Here is a 19,035-nt window from a genome sequence, read left to right on the forward strand (position 1 = left end):
CTACAAAACACTGGGCCACATCTCAGGCTGCAAGACCAAATGTTTTTTCCCCTGCTTTCATATTTGCCAGACTTTTAGGTGGAGGTTCGAAGTAATCTCTAAAATATAACGTAAAGCCTGTAAGCATAAAGTTAAGAAAATTAACACAAAATATATCCTGTGTTTGTTCTGTGTAATGCAAAATTTGATAATTTCTGTAAAAAGTTGTTGTTTGTGAAAAAGAATTCTCATTCAGTGCCAATTCCAAGTCTGGACTCGTTGCCCACAACACTTGAACCCAGAATTCATGATGTGTAGAGAACGTTCACAATGAAAAGGTTAAATATACAGTCACATAGAAACCTTAGATGTAACTTTCACTTTTCAAATCATATCAAGATGCTTTGATCTTGAGGGTACTACAGTTTTTTATGGGGAAACCCCAGAGAAATGGGAAATACCAGAGATGTCAATTGTAGCACACGCTCTGAATCAACTTTCACAGGCTGGCTGGCATTGCAGGAATTATTTCCTTGCAATTAATTGCTCAGCAAGTTAAGCTGCCAAAAAAAACCTGCTGATTAAAGGTAGCAGGGAACTAGTTTAGTATGAAGTATGACATGGGCATATTAAATAAAGCTGTTTCATGCAAGTGATTTGGCTGATAACCTAAATTTGCTAAGCAAGAGTATTCTTTTCTTAGCAATTTTGTTTTGTGCTTGCAGGCTAAATGAAATTTGGCCGTGTACATTTATGATGCACATTGTACTGTTTAATGTACACAGCTGCACATTTCGCACTATGTACATGTACCTTTAATACCTTGAAACTCTTGGTTCTGGTTTTGTTCTACCTCCATGGTTTTACCAAACACAGTTTGAATACAGCATGCCATAGATCCATGTTAAATATTATCAAACATAGAACTGCACTCTGTGTACTCCTATGCACCATGTGAACCACAGAGGAAAGGACAAGAGATGTTCCCTCTTAAAACCGATAGCTAGCTTGATGAACTCATACCTTGATGAATTGATGGCAGCGTGGATCCACTACACTGAAGTGAAGGCACAGATTCCTCGAGAGTAGCATACAGTGTACAAATGAATAGTAGAGGATCCACGATGACAGTAGAGCAGGAAATTGAGTCATTTGTTGACAGGGCCCATCTGTCCCTAATCAGGCAGCCCATAATGGAGACAAACTCATCATTTACAAACTGTGCTGTTTTACGGATAAACAACTTAGGCTAGGTTTGGGAGTTGAACCTGTTAGGGTTAGCACTATGGATTTACCTGACAACAAACTTTCCTTTCTTGAAAATGTTATTAACAGAAGCTTTCCAAGACGAGTGATTTACAATCATCCAAGGGGGTTGAACTTTCCAGGATCTTAATCCTCACTCCCCTCCCACACAAAAAAAACGTTATTATTTTCAACCCCCAACAATTAGTTTAACATTTTTGCTTCTTCCTGGAAAGTTGCTGACATTTGCTTCTTTTACAGAATACAAAGTTACCCAACAAAATCACATTCAGATTAACCATGTACCAAACTGTTTTAAACAAATGTAGAGGCACAAGTCTATTTTAGGATCATGTTTTCAGGCCTGATACTTCACGGAGGCAACGGAGGCGATTGCCTCCGTTGCCCCTTGCCATTGCCTTGGTGCCCTTAAAATGCTCCAGTAGAATTTTACAATTTCCTCATAAGGTGCTCTTTGCCAAAGAGAAAATAAATGCCTTGGTGCACCCGCCCTTTCAAAAACGAAGCATACAGCCCTGTATTTTAAGCTAGCATGAAACCCATAGACCATTTACAGCAAGCAGGCTGGCCAAATCCCAATGTAAGAAGAATCGGTGAAGAAGTAAACAGTGTACAATTGTACATGTAAATGTATGACAATTCATTTTCGAAACGACACAACCAGACCGGGATAGGAAAGCAAAATATGGGCAAGATGATCACTGCCAGTGATCGAGGAGCTGAGGAAGCACTGGACTCCAGGAGAAAATGAAAGATAAAGTAGGTGGTGATCAGGTCTTAATGCAACAAACATTGACATGTTTAACAGCCAGTTCTTTTCAGAATCACCACAACTCAGTAGGCCTATTACTTCCACAGTAACACCACAGAAACCCCAACCAGACAGTCACAACAACATCCAGAAATTACCACAGCTCACTTGTCAACCCCAAATTGACGATTCCCAGAAAAACAAAAGGCCAATCAAATTTCACTTCAACAAGAAGACAACCTTGAGGGAAATGATAAAAGTCTTTAATAAGCTTGTCAAATCTTGAGTGCACCTGCCAGCCCATCTTTCATCTGTCATCTCCATAATCTGGTACATTAGATATCATGTGCAATAGCTATGAGCCAATTGTCACTCACATTTATTGCCTGGCCTCATCTCTTGCCAACATTGTTTGATTTGATTTCAATAAGCTTAAAGGGACAAAGCCAACATTTGAACCTAATTGCTTTTTTAGTTAAATAAAAATTTAAATTGCACTGTCATCGTGATGCTCTGCTTGATGCTGGACATAGAAACATTAAAGGGAAGGTACATGTTTGGTAATTACTCAAAACAAATATTAACTTAAAAATTGACTTGGTAATGAGCATTGGAGAGCTGTTGATAGTATAAAACATTGTGGGAAAGGACTCCCTCTGAAGTATTGCAGTTTTTTTTAAAAGAGGTAATTTCTCACTAAAATAATAAAAGACTATTCCTATCCAAAACCACACAAATTCGTCCAAGAAAGGGTGTTATTTCTTTCATCATTTTCTCGCAATTTCGATGACCAATTGAGCCCAAATTTGCACAGGCTTGTTATTTTATGCTTAATTACACCAAGTGAGAACACTGGTCTTTGACAATTACCAAACGAGTACAGTGCCCTTAACTCTCAAACAGTTTCTACACTTGTGTCCGTTTTAAAATCTACCTACACATCAAAAACAGAAAGGGCACCCTCATTGTTAGTGCAGTACTGAAGTGCAGTAACTCGGTGAATGTTCAGAGTTTATCATCTGGCCACAGACTCACTAAAGTGCTCACAATGACAGTGCCCCTGTTTAGAAAAACATCGGTCTAGTTCAGTCAAGAGTCTACTGGACTGGCCTCCGGCCTACCTTCCAGTGTAAATTTTGAACCCTAAAAGCGCACATTTGTTGCACAGGCTGTATACTCCCCAGGAAGCTGAGCTTGTTTAAAGGCAGTGGTCACTATTGGTAGTTACTCAAAATAATGTTTAGCATAAAAACTTACTTGGTACATGTAACAACCAATAGAGAGCTGTTGATTGTGAAAAACGGCTCCCTCTGAAGTAACGTAGTTTCAAGAAAGAAGTAATTTTCCACGAATTTGATTTCGCGACCTCAGAATTAGAATTTGAGGTCCCAAAATCAAGCATCTGAAAGCACACAACTTCGTGTGACAAGGGTGTTTTTTCTTCCATTATTCTCTCGCAACTTTGACGACCAATTGAGTCAAAATTTTCACAGGTTTTTTTATTTTATGCATATGTTGAGATACACGAAGTGGGAAGACTGGTCTTTGACAAATACCAACAGTGTCCAGTGTCTTTAAGGAATTTAATAAAGACCCGGTGACCAGGGGTTGGAAGGGATTTGAGACACCCTTGGGTGTGAAAAGCGCTATATTATTAAAAAGTTTCCCACAGACTTTAATATTTTCAAATCGAAGTGCTCTATAGTGCAAAATGAAAGCTAGGGCTTTTAATAGCGAAGACAAAATGACCTTCTCCTGTCATAGATGAAATTCCAGGCCTGGTAGATCACAGTATTACTCCTACACCGTCTGCAAACGTCTATGAAAACATGACAGCAACCATTTTTAATATGCAACATGAAGTTCTGCTTACAGTTACACAGCCTAAACTCATTTCCCCATTTCCTCAAATTATGGCAACTCCAAGCATTGCATTATTATCATCATTATTAGTAACTTGGGAATGATACAATGTACATGTACTTTTAGAGTAAGGCAGATTTAATTTCTTAGTAAAGGGCACCTAAATAGGGAAAATAAACTTTAATTTCTGATGAACAATTTTATCGGCACCAAGGCAATGTCCCGGGGCATAGAAGCAGATGCCTCCTCCATGATATAACCGTGTAACCATGTCCAAAATGTTTGTACGGTTGTTTGATTTCATCCTAGTGTTTTCTTAAAAATACCTCATAACCCGGGCCGAATTTCAGAGAGCTTCTGAAATAAAGCACAAAAAGCTGCTACTTGTGTATAATGTAGCAGAACTAAATAACACTGAAACAAGGTTACCAGCCAAAATACCATCACTGTACACAACATTTGACTGATAACCAGCTTATTCCATAGAGCTGTAAAAAGGGAGCTCCATGTTTCTACTCAGCAAAAACATTTTAAGAAAAATTGTCTAAGCAGATTCAGCAGAAGCTCTACACAAATGTTGTGAATTTAAAGTATTAGTAACCAGTCAGTGTGCACTAAACAAGGAGAACCTATGGATATAATAAACATGACACGTTCAACAGTCTAGTCTGACCATCTGACACAGAACGTGATGTAAATAAATGCTCAAGCAGGAAAGCTGTTAGCCCTGACATAGGACGTCTGTGCCTATGCAATGGAGTAGTCCTTAACATCGACTAGAAAGTTGTGTATTTTTCTTGATAATGTAGTGTTTTTCGATGAGTTCCCTAAGTGGATAAACAGCAGGTTGGAATTCTTCATGTATAGCTTCCCCATGGGACTAGGTAATGGCAAATGATATCATAAGGTCATGGACATTATCAGATTAATGCATTCTAGAAAGAAAAAACAGGCTTGTAAGTTTTTATGATAATCTCACTCATCATAAACATCAGGAATCAAGCTCTTGAGCAGTTAAAAATCAATAGTTACAATTGCATTTATGGACAAATATTTCTGCTAAGTTAGTGAGAAAATTCATTTTGGAGGAACCAGTAATTGGTACAATTATACATTTTACATACCAGTCAACTGCACCTGAAGCTATCTGTCTAAGATTGACGACGAAACTTCTAAATCCATTCCCAACGACATTCACAGGAAAAATCCACGTCCATCTACCAGATCAAAAAATGAATGGCAAGAATACAGCGTCCAACAAAAGCGGTTCAATACATGGTTGTGAGAGTCACTGCAATGCTGCAACGATCACTAAGTCACCGTAAAAACAAACTACAAGACTAACACATTCAGATTTACAATGTAGTCAGAAAAACAACTGGAAACGGAGCTTGGCAGTTCATCATACAGATCCAGATCACACTTCCCTGGATGGCACGCTAATAACGAAACCTGGCCGAGCTATCACTATCAGCGCCGTTTCACTACAAACACATGCTCAGAGCACAGTGTACACTACATGTGTGTGTGAATCTGTCCAATCTTACATGTGGACTTGTAGCCAAAAGTGTTGAGTGGTCTGCGCTGAGCAGAGTATGAACGATCCGTAAACATCACTTGTTTTGATTGCACGCTGCTGACCTACTTGGAATCATTTTCTTGTTTTAGTTCCCTCATAGCTTTAGAACTCATCACCCACTGCCTGCAGTCAACAGCAAGCCTGCCCTCTTGTGGTGTGAGGAACATCAATCATTGTTAAATGACGTCTTGACTTTTTTAAAGAGTGCAGACAGCTTCTCAACTACTCAAAATATTTGTTCTGATTCTACATTCAGACTTGAGCCTCCTTAAACACAGGGAAGTATTAACCTATTATTATTTTTTTATATTAACGTATTTGTAATCACTCTTAAATTAATGGTTAGAAGCCCTGGTACAGCAGCTTTTCACTTATTTTTTCTTCATTTTTGTTTAGTGAGCATATTACGCAAAATGTGTACTTGAAAAGACAAAAATCTACATGTTTGAATGAAGAATGTGTGACTTTCCCTTTGGCAAAGTTTCCAGTTGAAATAAAGAGTCCAAGAGGCCAAGCACAAGGGCCTGTTTGAAGAAACTGAAAACACAAAAAGAAGCTACCAACTGAAAAGCAAATACTGTTTATGATTGGTTATAGACCAAAAGCACCAAATATGTGCTGATGTGCCCTTAAAAAGACTGTCATTTGCTTCTTAGATAAGATTTATTTTACAAAAATCATAAAAAAATGCTCTAAGTAAACTTGGTCAAAACCATTCCGAGGTTCTCGTTTTTATTTTAATTCAGTGGTTTCAGGAAAACTTGCGTAACTTGAGTCCGTAATGCCCCACAGGGAGAAACCCTGCTGGCTCTGAATTTGATCCAAACAAACATACTGCACTAATGCATCTTTAATGAAGCAACTGCTGACCCAGATTAACCTGCTTGGATAAACAATTCTAGGAAGAAATCTTCATTCCCGAGGGACCTCCATATTTAGTAAAAAGTTTGGGGAAACCAACAAGACCGATTAAAACACACACTGACAATTTTTCCAAGAAAATTAATTCCGTTTTAAACACTAGACCGAAGATTGTAATATGGTCAATTAAATCTATAAATGCAGTGTGAAGAAATTTAAAGCTGTTTTCTAGTAGTTGAGATTTATAAGGATTATTACAGATAGGTTCCGGGAAGACTAATTCTTGATCTTCCCAAATTGCGAAAAAAATACATAAAATAAAGAGTTCTGAAGAACAAATTACTAGAGTTGTATCTAAAAGTTCTGATTGTTTCTCATGTAACAAACTTCCAGAGAAGTGGGTACTTTCGCGGGTGTATTTTTATTTCCAAGAAGAGAATGAAATTTATAGGGTGCATGCTGAACAGTTCAACTACTACTAGTAAATGCAGTTTACAAGGTCTGAATGTTCGCGACAACCAGAATTCCTGCGCCTTGAACACCCAGCAGCAGGGGTCGAAATTGCCACTAGCCCGCTAGCCCGGGACTACCAGATTTACAGCCGGGCTACTCATTTTTCCAGTTTGATAGCCCGACGGGCTAGTGGAAAAATAATGCAAAAATCATCATCACAAACAATAAAGAACTATGTTATTGGTGTATTGTAAAGTTTGAGCCGTGACGCGAGACATAATGTGTCTTTCGGGCTACCAAAATCTAATCAGGGCTACTAAAAATTATTGGTCACTAGCCCTGCTGACTACCATGGAAATACACTTAATTTCGACCCCTGCAGCAGGGTGGAAACGTGCGCATTACAAGTCTTATTATTATTATTATTATATTATTATTATTATTAGATTGTCTCGCAACTTTTGCCTATTGACCTGATATGCTAGCTTGTGTGTCCAGAGAAATCTACCCTTCAAAAAGCACTGGACACCTTTGGTGATTTTCAATGACCAGTATTCTCACTTGGTGTATCCCAAAATTTTTGCATAAAATTAAAATCTGTGAAAATTTTGACGTATTTGTTTATCAAAGTTGCAAGAGAATACTGAAAGAAAAAACACCCTTGTTGCACAAATTTATTTGCTTTAAGGTGCCTAATAAAAGGCTCCAGGCCTGAAGTCTTTTAATATTTGAGTGAAAAATTACCTGTTTCCAACAAAACAACGCTACTTCAGAGAGAGCTGTTTCTCACAATGTTTTATACTATCAATAGCTCTCCTTTGCTCAATTACAAGTAAGTTTTTATGCAAAAACAAATTCCAAGTAAATACCAACACTGTCCATCCAGTGCCTTTAAGGTGTTTATAAACATTTTGACAACCGCCTTCATTTCTTTGCCGCAACGAAAGGATATGTTGGCGGCCTGTATAGATATCAAGCCATTACCAGACATGTGTACAGTTGTTGTTTGGTGTATATCATGTAATTAGTTGGCAGTCAGGCCCCACCATGATAGTGAAACAGTTAAATGTTTAGCACATCTGTGCATTAGATTACATAAGAAATGTAAGATGCCTACAAAGTCTCTGGTTATCTCATGCATACATTGTTGACCCTAGACTCAACTGTCTTCGCAATCTGTTTGTGCCAGGCATTCAAATGACGGTTCAACAAAAAATGGAAGCGTGTTCTGGAAAATTTGTTTTGTAATCTGAACTTTGCAAACATCATTCCACAAATTTCTGTGTTTATTAGTGGAAGAGAAAAGGTTAGCTACATGTACATTCTGAGCGACTTTGTTAAAAAGTAATGCAACTACAATTTGTTTTCTTCCTTTAGGTTTTTTATCAGAATCCAGTCCTAAGTTTACTGGCCCGATGCTAAAATGCGTTTCAGGGCAGTGTTAACTTCCAGCCCTGCCCACATGGAATTTGAGTGTATTTTTTTAAAAACATTGTCTCCATTGATTTCGCTATTTTCAAGAAGAGCAACATTTTGCCACAAGTTGTCAACTTTGACAACATGTGTGCGTATTTGTGCGTATTTGCGACCTTTTAAAAAAAAGGAACATTACAGATTTGGTTTTGCTTACAAAACAGCTGCTAGCAGTGTAAGCACTTTATGTAATCCACCATATATACACAAACTGACAAACCTGTAGTGACAAACCATCGGCCATCTGGGTCATAACAAAATAGTGAAAACCGAGAAAATAATGAAAAACAGTATGCACATTTTGCATGACAGTTGTGCAAACAAAAACATGAATAAAACGCTCACTGAGCGATAAACTCCACAACGCAAAGTTAAATCATTTATCATCAAGTATGACATTTCAGGCAGAAATATTTCAAGGGAGGTTTTCTACTATCATCATCATTAGACCGTGTAAGTTTGGTGTAAATCTGTGATCTTCACGATTTGTTTTCTCACCAATTCTGAAACGTTCCTTTAAAAGAAATTGCTCCTTACATACAACTTCTTAAAATAGGATTCTGTGAAACTTAGTACATACTTGCCATTTTTTTTCCACACGCAGCCTTGGCTTTGATTGCAGTCTTAAAATGCGACGTGTGAACACATTACCTAACCCCGACGAAAAATGTGCCAAGCATGTGCCAACAGCGCGTGTGCGTGTGTGTGTGTTGTAAATATTGTGCATTGGAAAAAAGTACATGTATGCTGAAACCAGTGTCGACTTATGGTATTTGAATGGCTGACTCCACAACATGTACAGATGCTCATTCAAATGAGCTACCATGGGGGACAACTTAATGTAGAGCCAACTAATGTACAATGTAGGTGTTGTATTTTTAAAGACACTGGTCATAATTTGGTAATTGTCAAAGACCAGTCTTCTCACTTGTGTGCATGGAGGAACTCAACATCCGTATGCATAAAACAACAAACCTGCGAAAATTTGAGCTCAATTGGTCATTGAAGTTGCGAGATAATAATGAAAGAAAAAACACCCTTGTCACTTGAAGTTGTGTGCCTTTCAGATGTTTGATTTCGAGACCTCAAAATCTAATTCTGAGGTCTTAAAATCAAATTCAAATATTTTAGTGGAAAATTACCTCTTTCTCCAAAACTACATTACTTCCGAAGGAGCCGTTTCTCACAATTTTGTATACTATCAACAGCTCCCCATTACTGGTTACCAAGTAAGGTTTTATGCTAATAATTAATTAGAGTAATTACCAATAGTGTCCACTGCCTTTAATACTTTACCTGCCAACTCAACTGTAACACCAGTTGATCATCCAAGCAGGCATAATGTTTAAAGGCAGTGGACACTATTGGTAATTGTCAAAGACTAGCCTTCACAGTTGGTGTATCTCAACATTATATGTATAAAATAACAAACCTGTGAAAATTTGAGCTCAATCGGTCAGCGAACTTGCGAGATAACAATGAAAGAAAAAAACACCCTTGTCACACAAAGTTGTGTGCGTTTAGATGGTTGATTTCGAGATACTCAAGTTCTAAATCTGAGGTCTCTAAATCAAATTGGTGGAAAATTACTTCTTGTGCTCACAGCTAGGCTTTATGAAATTGGGCCCTGACCATGTCCCAGCTTTGGTGGGAGGAAACATCACATGATACTTTCATTGTTTTACTGCTTAGCATAAAACCTTACTTGCGAGTAATGTTTTTGTGCTCACAGCTAGGCTTTATGAAATTGGGCTCTGACCATGTCCCAGCTTTGGTGGGAGGAAACATCACATGATACTTTCATTGTTTTACTGCAAGACGCATGACTCACACTGTTTCCTAGTGTTATTGTTCGTCTCCTAATAGTTTGAAGTTTGTCACTATTTCCTCAATGTGTTCATTTCTACAGACTATTATTGGACAATTTTACATTACAATGCAAAAAACTAAATGTAAGTACACTGTAGTGGGTCTGTCTACACTAATGGGTACAACTGATAACTTTGTACGGGTAAGGTTTACCAAGGGATACATGGGAAAGATAGCTAAAAACAAGTACCTCATCTCAGTTTTCTGGTGTAGTACAATCCATTTATATCGTTTTGGGTTTTCTTTGAAAAAAAAAAAACCAAAATCAAACAAAATCAAAATAGAACAGAGTAAAAACTTGTTAACTAAATTTGTTTAGCTTATGTTCCTAGCCCTAAAAATTCCTCTTGGTACAAATCTTTTAAAAATTTTGATGAAGAAATAGAAAGCAGGGAAAGGCGTCTTGTAACAGAAAACTGTCCCCGGATAAAACATTCTGAACATGTTCCAGTTATGCCAACCATGGTCCAAATTAATTGGGATGCTTTTTAAAACAGAAAATATTGCTTTCAAACGATTCTGCTAAGCAAAACTAAGCAGGATACCAGTCATTGATGGTAAATGTGAAATGGGAGTTTGGCTGGTAACCTTATTCTGGTTAACATTATTTTGTTGTGCTTTAACTCATTATGTACTTAAAACAACTCTATGAAGTTTGCTGCCCTACCAAATACTTCTATTCTCTTTGCCGCAATGAAGGATTCAAAAGGACTGAGACAAAAATTTGCTTTTCACTGGGTCAGGTAGTCCAATCTTATCTGAGTGTAAGTTCAAACAGTTGATGTGTGGTGACATAAAACATCTATAGGAGAGGAGAATATTATTAGAGGTGTGAGGTCAATTGAAGCCAAGCGGGGCCTAGGGAGCTTAGGGTGATAACTACAAATAAATACATTGTACATTAACAGTATAAAGCCCGATTCATACTTCCTGCGAATGCGAATGCGATACGAATGTTGACGTCACAAATTCGCAACGAAATTCGCACTGAGTTGAATCGTGCTCAACTCACTTGCGAACATCGCTGCGAAAGGAGGGTTGTGACGTCAAATTCACGTCAAATTCGCTTCGTATTTGCATTCGCAGGAAGTATGAACCGGGCTTAAAGACATATTTTTCTAGTATTCTTGTTTCTTGCCACAAGATGTAACAAATTCTCTTTTTTTCTGTGCTAAGCAATTGTGTACTTGGCAGCTTCATAAAACTGAGCCCAGGTAGATAAGCCTTAGTGATCAAGTTACATACTGCCCTCTATTGTCTTAATATAGTTAGCCAATGACTCTATCATTTTCCATTTTCCACTGACACGGTATTAAAACAAACCCAAGCTACCGTTTGTAGTCTGTAGGCAAAATACACAGACAGTAGAAACAATAATATATTGTGAAAAAGTTAAGTACCCTTGAAGTAAACGGAAATTGAAAACTACAGGAAGTAAACTAGAGACTGACAAAAAACCACAAACTTTCTCTGTGCAGAGTGAACTTCAACGTGTCAAATGAATGGATTAGTACTACATAAAATCTAACTTTGAGGATTCTTTTTATTTAAGGGAAGGGCGGAAGGAGGGGTCAAGAGAGGGGGAGGAAGGGGACTGAAAACTAGCGTCATGGTGTACACTAAATGCTAACATTATTTTCTTATTTTCGTTTTTAAAATGTATCCTAAACTTTTTAAAATCTGAACAAAATGCAATAGAAAGTGAATATAATGGAACACAACTACTTGGTATTTTTCTATCGATTTTCAGAAGTGCATCGTACTTGTAATTGTTTTGTTTGATGTTTCGTTCACCTTACCTACACTTACATTATTCTTTGTGAAGTGTATCAATAATACAATAAATTTATAAATAGCTACCTTTACAAAACTTTTTTCTATAGCTTTAAAATAGGGTCAGGTCACCAAACTAAAAAGCAAATATTGTCAGCTGATTCACAAACCGGTAACCATTAAACCAGGAAGTTAAAGCTTAGCTGCTACGTTAGATGATAATAGGGTGCAAGTCTGGTCCTTTCCTTTGCCTGAGCTATAATAAAATGATTACATCTACCAAAACCTCCAGGGGTTTCCCAATTAAATCCCACTTAGTGTCTGGGATCCATGGGGCCATAAGTATGTAACCAACCACTGGACATCAATTTGCGGTAAATCCGATCAGGGAGTTGATATGTCCTGGAACATGTTTGTGTTGGTACAAAGTACAAAAACAATTGCCATTGTTTGGGCTCATCGTGGAGTGGCATTATTTAGATTGATGTCATGGGGCCGTTTTAATCTCTCCTACTTCCTTTTCTTTCCTTCCTTTTTCTGAAATTATTTTACACCCCCATAATATTGGACAGAGAACCATAATTTAAACTTGAAGTTTGTTTTGCAAAAACATCAAAAAAAGGATGAAAAACCACGCTTTTTGCAAAAATGGAGTGGATTAGTGAGTTGGGCAATTTTGTGGGGGAAAAACAAACTTTTTCATACTTCATCAAAATTAACTTTGTTACTAACTTTACTTCCATTTTCATTGTTCAGACCTTTTTTGTTCAGAGGTATTTTTTCAATTTTATCGTGAATTTTTCTCACAATAACGCTTCAACAACTTGCTCTTTGATGATACTGTGTGGTAAAAATATTAATATTCTTTCTTTTGTTGCTGTTTTACATTGTTTGGGCTTGAAAATAGGGGATTTTTTCTCTACCTAACAGATGCCTATGACATGAGTAATAATATATTTTCAGTTACTTTGAAACAATTTCATCACAATAAATTTTGGTTGCTGCATATTGGGAGTTAGGTTGGGGTATATAGGCCTAACGTGTTGTCTGTGTCGTCTGCGAAGTCCGACTTGTTTAAATGCTCACCATATCTTACATGCAATTTGACTCCCAAATGGCAACCATATCAGTACAAGGGGTCAATTATTATGCAGGTATGGTATTACATAACTATACAATTAATTACTTCACAGTGTTTTTCCTAAGCTGTGGTCCTCTGGCCAAATGCTAATTAAAATGCCTGTGGACAAGTCAAAGGTGACTGAACATGTAGTGGTCTGTCTGGCTAGTTTAGTGTTGAAAAGTATATTATGTCTATTTCCTTATGGACAAGTGAAAAAGCTGATGACTGCCGCAGTTAAACTTGGTCCTGCTGGGAAGTCATTGAAAACGTTAAGGGAAAACTGGGCACTTGAGACAAAATCATTTCCAAGGAAGCCAAACTACCAAGTAGTAGGCTTTGGGATAAAAATTAAGGCCTACACAATTTCTTTTTCGGGATCAACACCAAAGTATGACACTGGAGACACTGGAGTTGAACTCCTCATTAGTTTTGATTGACAATCAAAACTATTTTGTATTGACCCAATTCACCTGACGTCATCATCAGAATAATCTTGGATGCGCCATTTTGGTGGTCAATGTCAACGTGTGTTATTCAGAGAAGTGCGCATTTTAGGCTACGCGGCGTAAACCTATTGACCACCAACATGGTGAGTGCGGCATCAGTCGCCGCATGTGATGCGTGCAAGGGGTCAATAGTACTGCTTCATGTACACATACTATACAAAATGTATAGTAGGTGTCATGATTTGAAAATACCCATCAACTTATATAGTCCAGTAATTGAGCTCTGGGTTTGACCAGGTAATTTTTAAACACATTTTTTTGAAGATACAATACTGTAAACACGAGCCCAAATAATTCAGCAACGAGGTCTTGTATTTCTAGTAAAAGAGAAAGTGCTGCACTGCAAGACCTGATGTTCCACTTCAAAAGTAGTACAATTTCCTCATGGATATGCCCTTCACCGAGGAGAAATGGCCTTGGCGCCCTCGTCCCTTTCAAGAATGAAGCATTAGGCCTGCTTGTGGTCTCGTAGCAGAGATTTCATTTTAATATTCAAGACGGGTCTCCACACAGATGACAATAAAAAAGATGTGCACCATTACATCCTCAGTCCCTAGTGTGCACTTAATGCAAGATGCAAGAGAGTGTCATTCAACCTCTCCACTGATTTGCATGCATGATTTTATGAGTCACATCATCTCAATATGTAAGGAATTACCTTTATTGCCTCCATACTGCACACGTAAAGTGCTATTCTCTGCTTGCTCTGTGCTACAAAAAGTCGCAATTAACAGTGGAACACACTGTACAGCTTGAAAGTTGAATACTTCAGGCCAAAAGAAATTTGAACACTAACCTTGTATTTTTTTTCTTTTTTTAATAAACAAAGGTATGGCTTGTCAGGTTAAGCCTGAAATAATTTGTATAGTCGATTAATTTTGTCTTAACATCTATAGACCTACGTGTACATGTACATGTACATGTAGGTACAAACCTTAAATCCTGTGTTTTGCCTGGACGGTTGGCTTGTAATTTTTCTCATGTATCAACTAAATGGTCTACATTTGGGCGGGGGTGGGGGGGGGGGGCGGGGTGGCGCTAATGTATAGATCTTTCAATTCATATTTTTTAAATCTAATATTTGGAATGTAAATTTTGTGGTTTAAGCTGAAGGCAGATACTATGTAGGGTGTGTAATTTCCTCCATTTGTCCTTCATACATGATCATATCATATTCTTTAATACGTTGTAGGCCCTATAGCCTACACATACACATAATTATCCATTTTTTAAAGGAACACAAAATTTTGTTTCCAATTACATGTATCTGTTTGTGAAATGAAGTGCACACAAAAAAGTGCACACAAAAAAGTGATTACCAGAAACACGCTAAAATTTCAATTAGTTTTCTCTCTCCATTATTATCCAATAACTATTTATTTAGAATTATCATAATGCTAGATTTATAATACAAGGTAAATCGTTTGTAAAAATAAAAACTAAGGTAAATCGTTTGTAAAAATAAAAACTACAATTGAATAATTTTATCACTTGAATTGTCTTGCCATGTGAAGATTTAGTTGTAATTTTTTAGAAAAAGTAATAGTATTTAGAATTATCATAATGCTAGATTTATAATACAAGGTAAATCGTTTGTAAAAATAAAAACTAAGGTAAATCATTTGTAAAAATAAAAACTAAAATTGAATAATTTTATCACTTGAATTGTCTTGCCATGTGAAGATTTAGTTGTAATTTTTTAGAAAAAGTAATAAATCCTGCATGCGTGTGTAGATTTAGCCAGTAATTTTTTAGAAAAAAAAACCAAAAAATATCACATGCGTGTGTAGATTTTAGTCAGCAATTTTGAGAAAAACTAATCAATTACAATGAACTTCAAAGAGACACCTGTCATCGATGAGTACACAGTGGTGTCCCACGTGTCGTATTTGACAAGCATCATGGCAAAATGCCAAACTCATTATCATAATGTGACTGGCTACACCAACGTGGCTTAATACACTCTTCTCTCCACATGTGCAGTTTAATTTGAGTTTAATTGATGCAAATTAATGGCACTGTCATGACCGCGTTTACCAGTAACTGAATGCTAATTGCCAACACGCAGTTAGGATGTCATGTGTTCAGTTCATGTACGTACACCCCCACCCACCTACACATTGTGTACATTCATCAGTTCAAAATAACAACATGCCACTGTACCCGGATGCACTTCAGACTACCAAAAAAGGGTGCAATTCTCCCAAGCTGTTATACATTTAAAAACCAGCAGCCAACAAAATTTAGGGCGTGCGCCATTGACAATTTCTATGATTACCCATTATGGGCAAAGGGTATCCCCACTCCCAATGTTCCCATGGATACTTAAACTATGCTTAATATACACACTAGTTTCCTTTAGATCAGAAGTCAGACATGCGTACCCCCCCCCCCCCAATGTTTCCATGGATACTTTAACCATGCTTAATATACACACTAGTTTCCTTTAGTATTATACAGAAGACATGCATACCACCTCCTCCCCAAACTCCCCCCCCCCCCCCCTTTAAAGGATTGCTGGGATTCCAAGCACGGGATGAGGCGTAGTAGGGGGTAGCCTTGATCAAGGCGCTACAGCCAGCCGCGATCTGCAAAATCCCAGTCCCCATCACTGAATTCCGCCAGCGCACCCCCATACATAACCCAGTGCATATACGTGTACAGCGTATGTACACATACGTACTATGTACATGTACCATCAGTATACGGTACACTTACGGTACATGGGTCTTCCCAAGTAGCGCCTTGATGGTTTTGTATCTGCCAAAATTTAGGGCGGAGCTCATTATGCTAATGTTTACTAACAACCCGTTCTCATTGGTTGTTGGTTGACCTATAAACTCTCGCTGCGATGTCAATCACAACGTTGTTCTGCAAGCACTCGCACACATGTGCTCGTCGACGTATTGTAAACAAGCAGTGGCTGTAGTATAGTTGCAATAATGGCGGCGGGCGAGGGAGAAATCCCTACTAGTAAAACAAAACTGTAAGTCGCTGGAAATCAATGGTGTATAATTTGCAACACAACTACAGAAACTTTCAACAAAATATAACAGCCGCGTTTAATGCATCAATCATGGGTTTAGAAATAGAAGGAAGGAAATTAGACCATGCGAAATGTGTTTGAGAAAGGTTAAAAAAGTATCCAGGTGTCATGGGTTTCCGGCAAGATGGCTACTTGGTAAGAATTCTTAGGTGTTGGGCATATGACAGTACAACACACCCCATCCCCTTGAAGCAAAAACACAGACCAGATGAGATAAGAAACCCAGCTATTTATTTTATCTTAATGTGGAAATATATTATTCATTACGTTTCTCGCGGTAAATCAAAGTTGGGGATCGAAAATATGTGTTGTCGACAGATGGTAGAAGATGGCGTGTGGCTGAACAACAACTAAATAAAGTTCAATTTCATAAACTAACTCTTGCCATACTACTAGTACTACACTACAACGTTACACTTATATAGTACAGCAGCTTCCAATTCAGGGACAAATCTACCAGCTACGTTGTAATTATAGTCCTCGTCTTATAATGAAACGCAAGACAACGGAAGTTGTTCGAAGTTGTTCAACACCATTACCGACCGGGCGAGTCATGTCCGGCTCACCCGTCCGGCAGCGCATTCAGACCCCTTACAATCATAGCTAATATACACCACGCTCCCGACACTGCTATAAAAAGCACGTAGTACACTACATGTACATATACAGCTAGCGTTCAGCGTACACACACACGGATGTGGCATGATTGCTAGCAGTAATACGTCATTCTCAATCGCGCCTGTGATTGGCCAATGTTTAGAATGACACGCCCACATCATGAATACCCGTTTATCGGAATTCCGATAAAGCTTTACAAACCCATCAAGGCTGTTGTTTGAGCCACGTGTATGAGGTTGAAAATACAAAGACACGACCGTTCTCACGACTACGCTATACTGTTCTCGCTGTACAATGTATGGTAATGTACATTTGTGAATGTACTGCATGCGTATGCTGCGAACCGGGCCGGGGAACAGTATGTCAACAGCCTTGATCAAGGCTAAGTAGGGGGTTGTGTTGTACATCATGCTCAATATCGAGTAATACAAAACACAAAAAACAAGACCAGAATTTTTAGAGAAAACAAAAATATCTACATGTAAAAACCTAACATCATTTGAGCTGCTTTAACCAAACCAAAAAAACCTAAGAAAATATTTATATCATATGGGTCAAGTATTCTTCAATACTCAACAGAATTTATTTAGAAATATTATTAAAAGTTTATCAGACTGAATGTCAACATTTGAACGATAACACACAAGACTGCCGATCTTGTTTTGGTCTGTAAGTTTACTGACCTGAAGCTTAAATCAGTGGCCTCAGGCCTGCGGCCGGTCCAGTGTAAATTTTGAGCCCTGCATGCTACACATGTGTGTGTACAATACTTGAAAAGGAAATAAATCAGAGTAACTAAGAAAGAAAAAAAAAATAGTTAACAAAATTTCTCCAGCATAAAAATGCTAAACTTTCCACAAAAAAAGGTCCCAAGTTGTACGTTTTACACAATTCGTCAGAAATTAGTCTCTAGTACATTAAGTATCATAGTTGCATAATACATGCACTATCCACAAGAAATTAGTACGGTATGTGAGCATTACATTGACAACCAAATGATAACACTACATAATGCGGTAATTGTGTGCCAAAACGTGCAACTTGTAAAATTTGTATGATTTTGTTTATTAATAAAAATAATCAAGTGAGAACCATAATGCTACAGATTACACAGTAGACTTTTAAGATCAAGAAAAACGCCCAATAGAAACATTTTGAAGAAATTTTTCACAATTTAAATTCAGCCTGCTAAAAAGTTTGTCCACAATGCAGTTTTAAAAATCCTGCAGAGAACCCTGTAATATGCTGTCCCATGGATGGCCATGTACAAGGTGTACTCCTGTGCGTTTAAATACACAGTACAGGCAGGCCTTGACCTCTGTTTATAAAGGAGGCTAAACAGCTTCCCCTCCTGAACTTTATCTTGATGCAGAAAATGTACTTTTTCAATGAGCCTCAGGTCACCCATTAACCCATTAGCAAATGATCCAGCATTCTGGTGCATCAAACTCTAGTTAGTGTATGTAAACAAACATGTACCTCAATCATTGGAGTTGATTCCTGGTCAAGATGTGTCCTAAGGCAAGGCAATTAACCATAATTGCTTCCCTTCACCCAGGCGTACAAATGGAAACTTGCATAGGCTTGGATAGTATAGTGTTGGATTTAAATGTAAAGTTGCTTGAGGTTGTGTGGTTCCAAGGGAGATGGGAAAGTTGGAGGAATGGCCTCGGCACAGAGAATGAGTCTCAGTAAGTGTAACTGCGCCCTGTAGGTCCAGTGTGTTGTTCTGTACACGTAAAATAAACCAGTGCACTTATCCTAAAGGGAAGGAGTTCGTCCTGGCAGTGTTCCTGGCTTGATCGGCATCATATTTGCGCAACCATACCTTGTAAACTATTACATGGTGAGCACTATAAAGCCATTGGACACTTT

General features: G+C 37.9%; 1 protein-coding gene across 2 annotated transcripts in view; it reads right to left on the bottom strand.

Moving 5' to 3' along the window:
• Positions 1-19,035, bottom strand: part of LOC139936091 (uncharacterized) — a 45,313-nt gene that overhangs the window by 20,296 nt on the left and 5,982 nt on the right. The window contains exon 1 of one of the 2 annotated variants that reach the window (XM_071930810.1): positions 4,984-5,487. The exons of the other annotated variant lie outside the window; for it this stretch is intronic. The gene's annotated coding sequence lies outside the window, so the exon portion shown is untranslated. Of the gene's footprint in view, positions 1-4,983; positions 5,488-19,035 lie in introns of those variants that run through there. 2 annotated transcript variants of the gene reach the window in all.

This window comes from Asterias amurensis, chromosome 4 (genome assembly GCF_032118995.1).
Source record: "Asterias amurensis chromosome 4, ASM3211899v1".
Taxonomy (NCBI): Eukaryota; Metazoa; Echinodermata; class Asteroidea; order Forcipulatida; family Asteriidae; genus Asterias; species Asterias amurensis.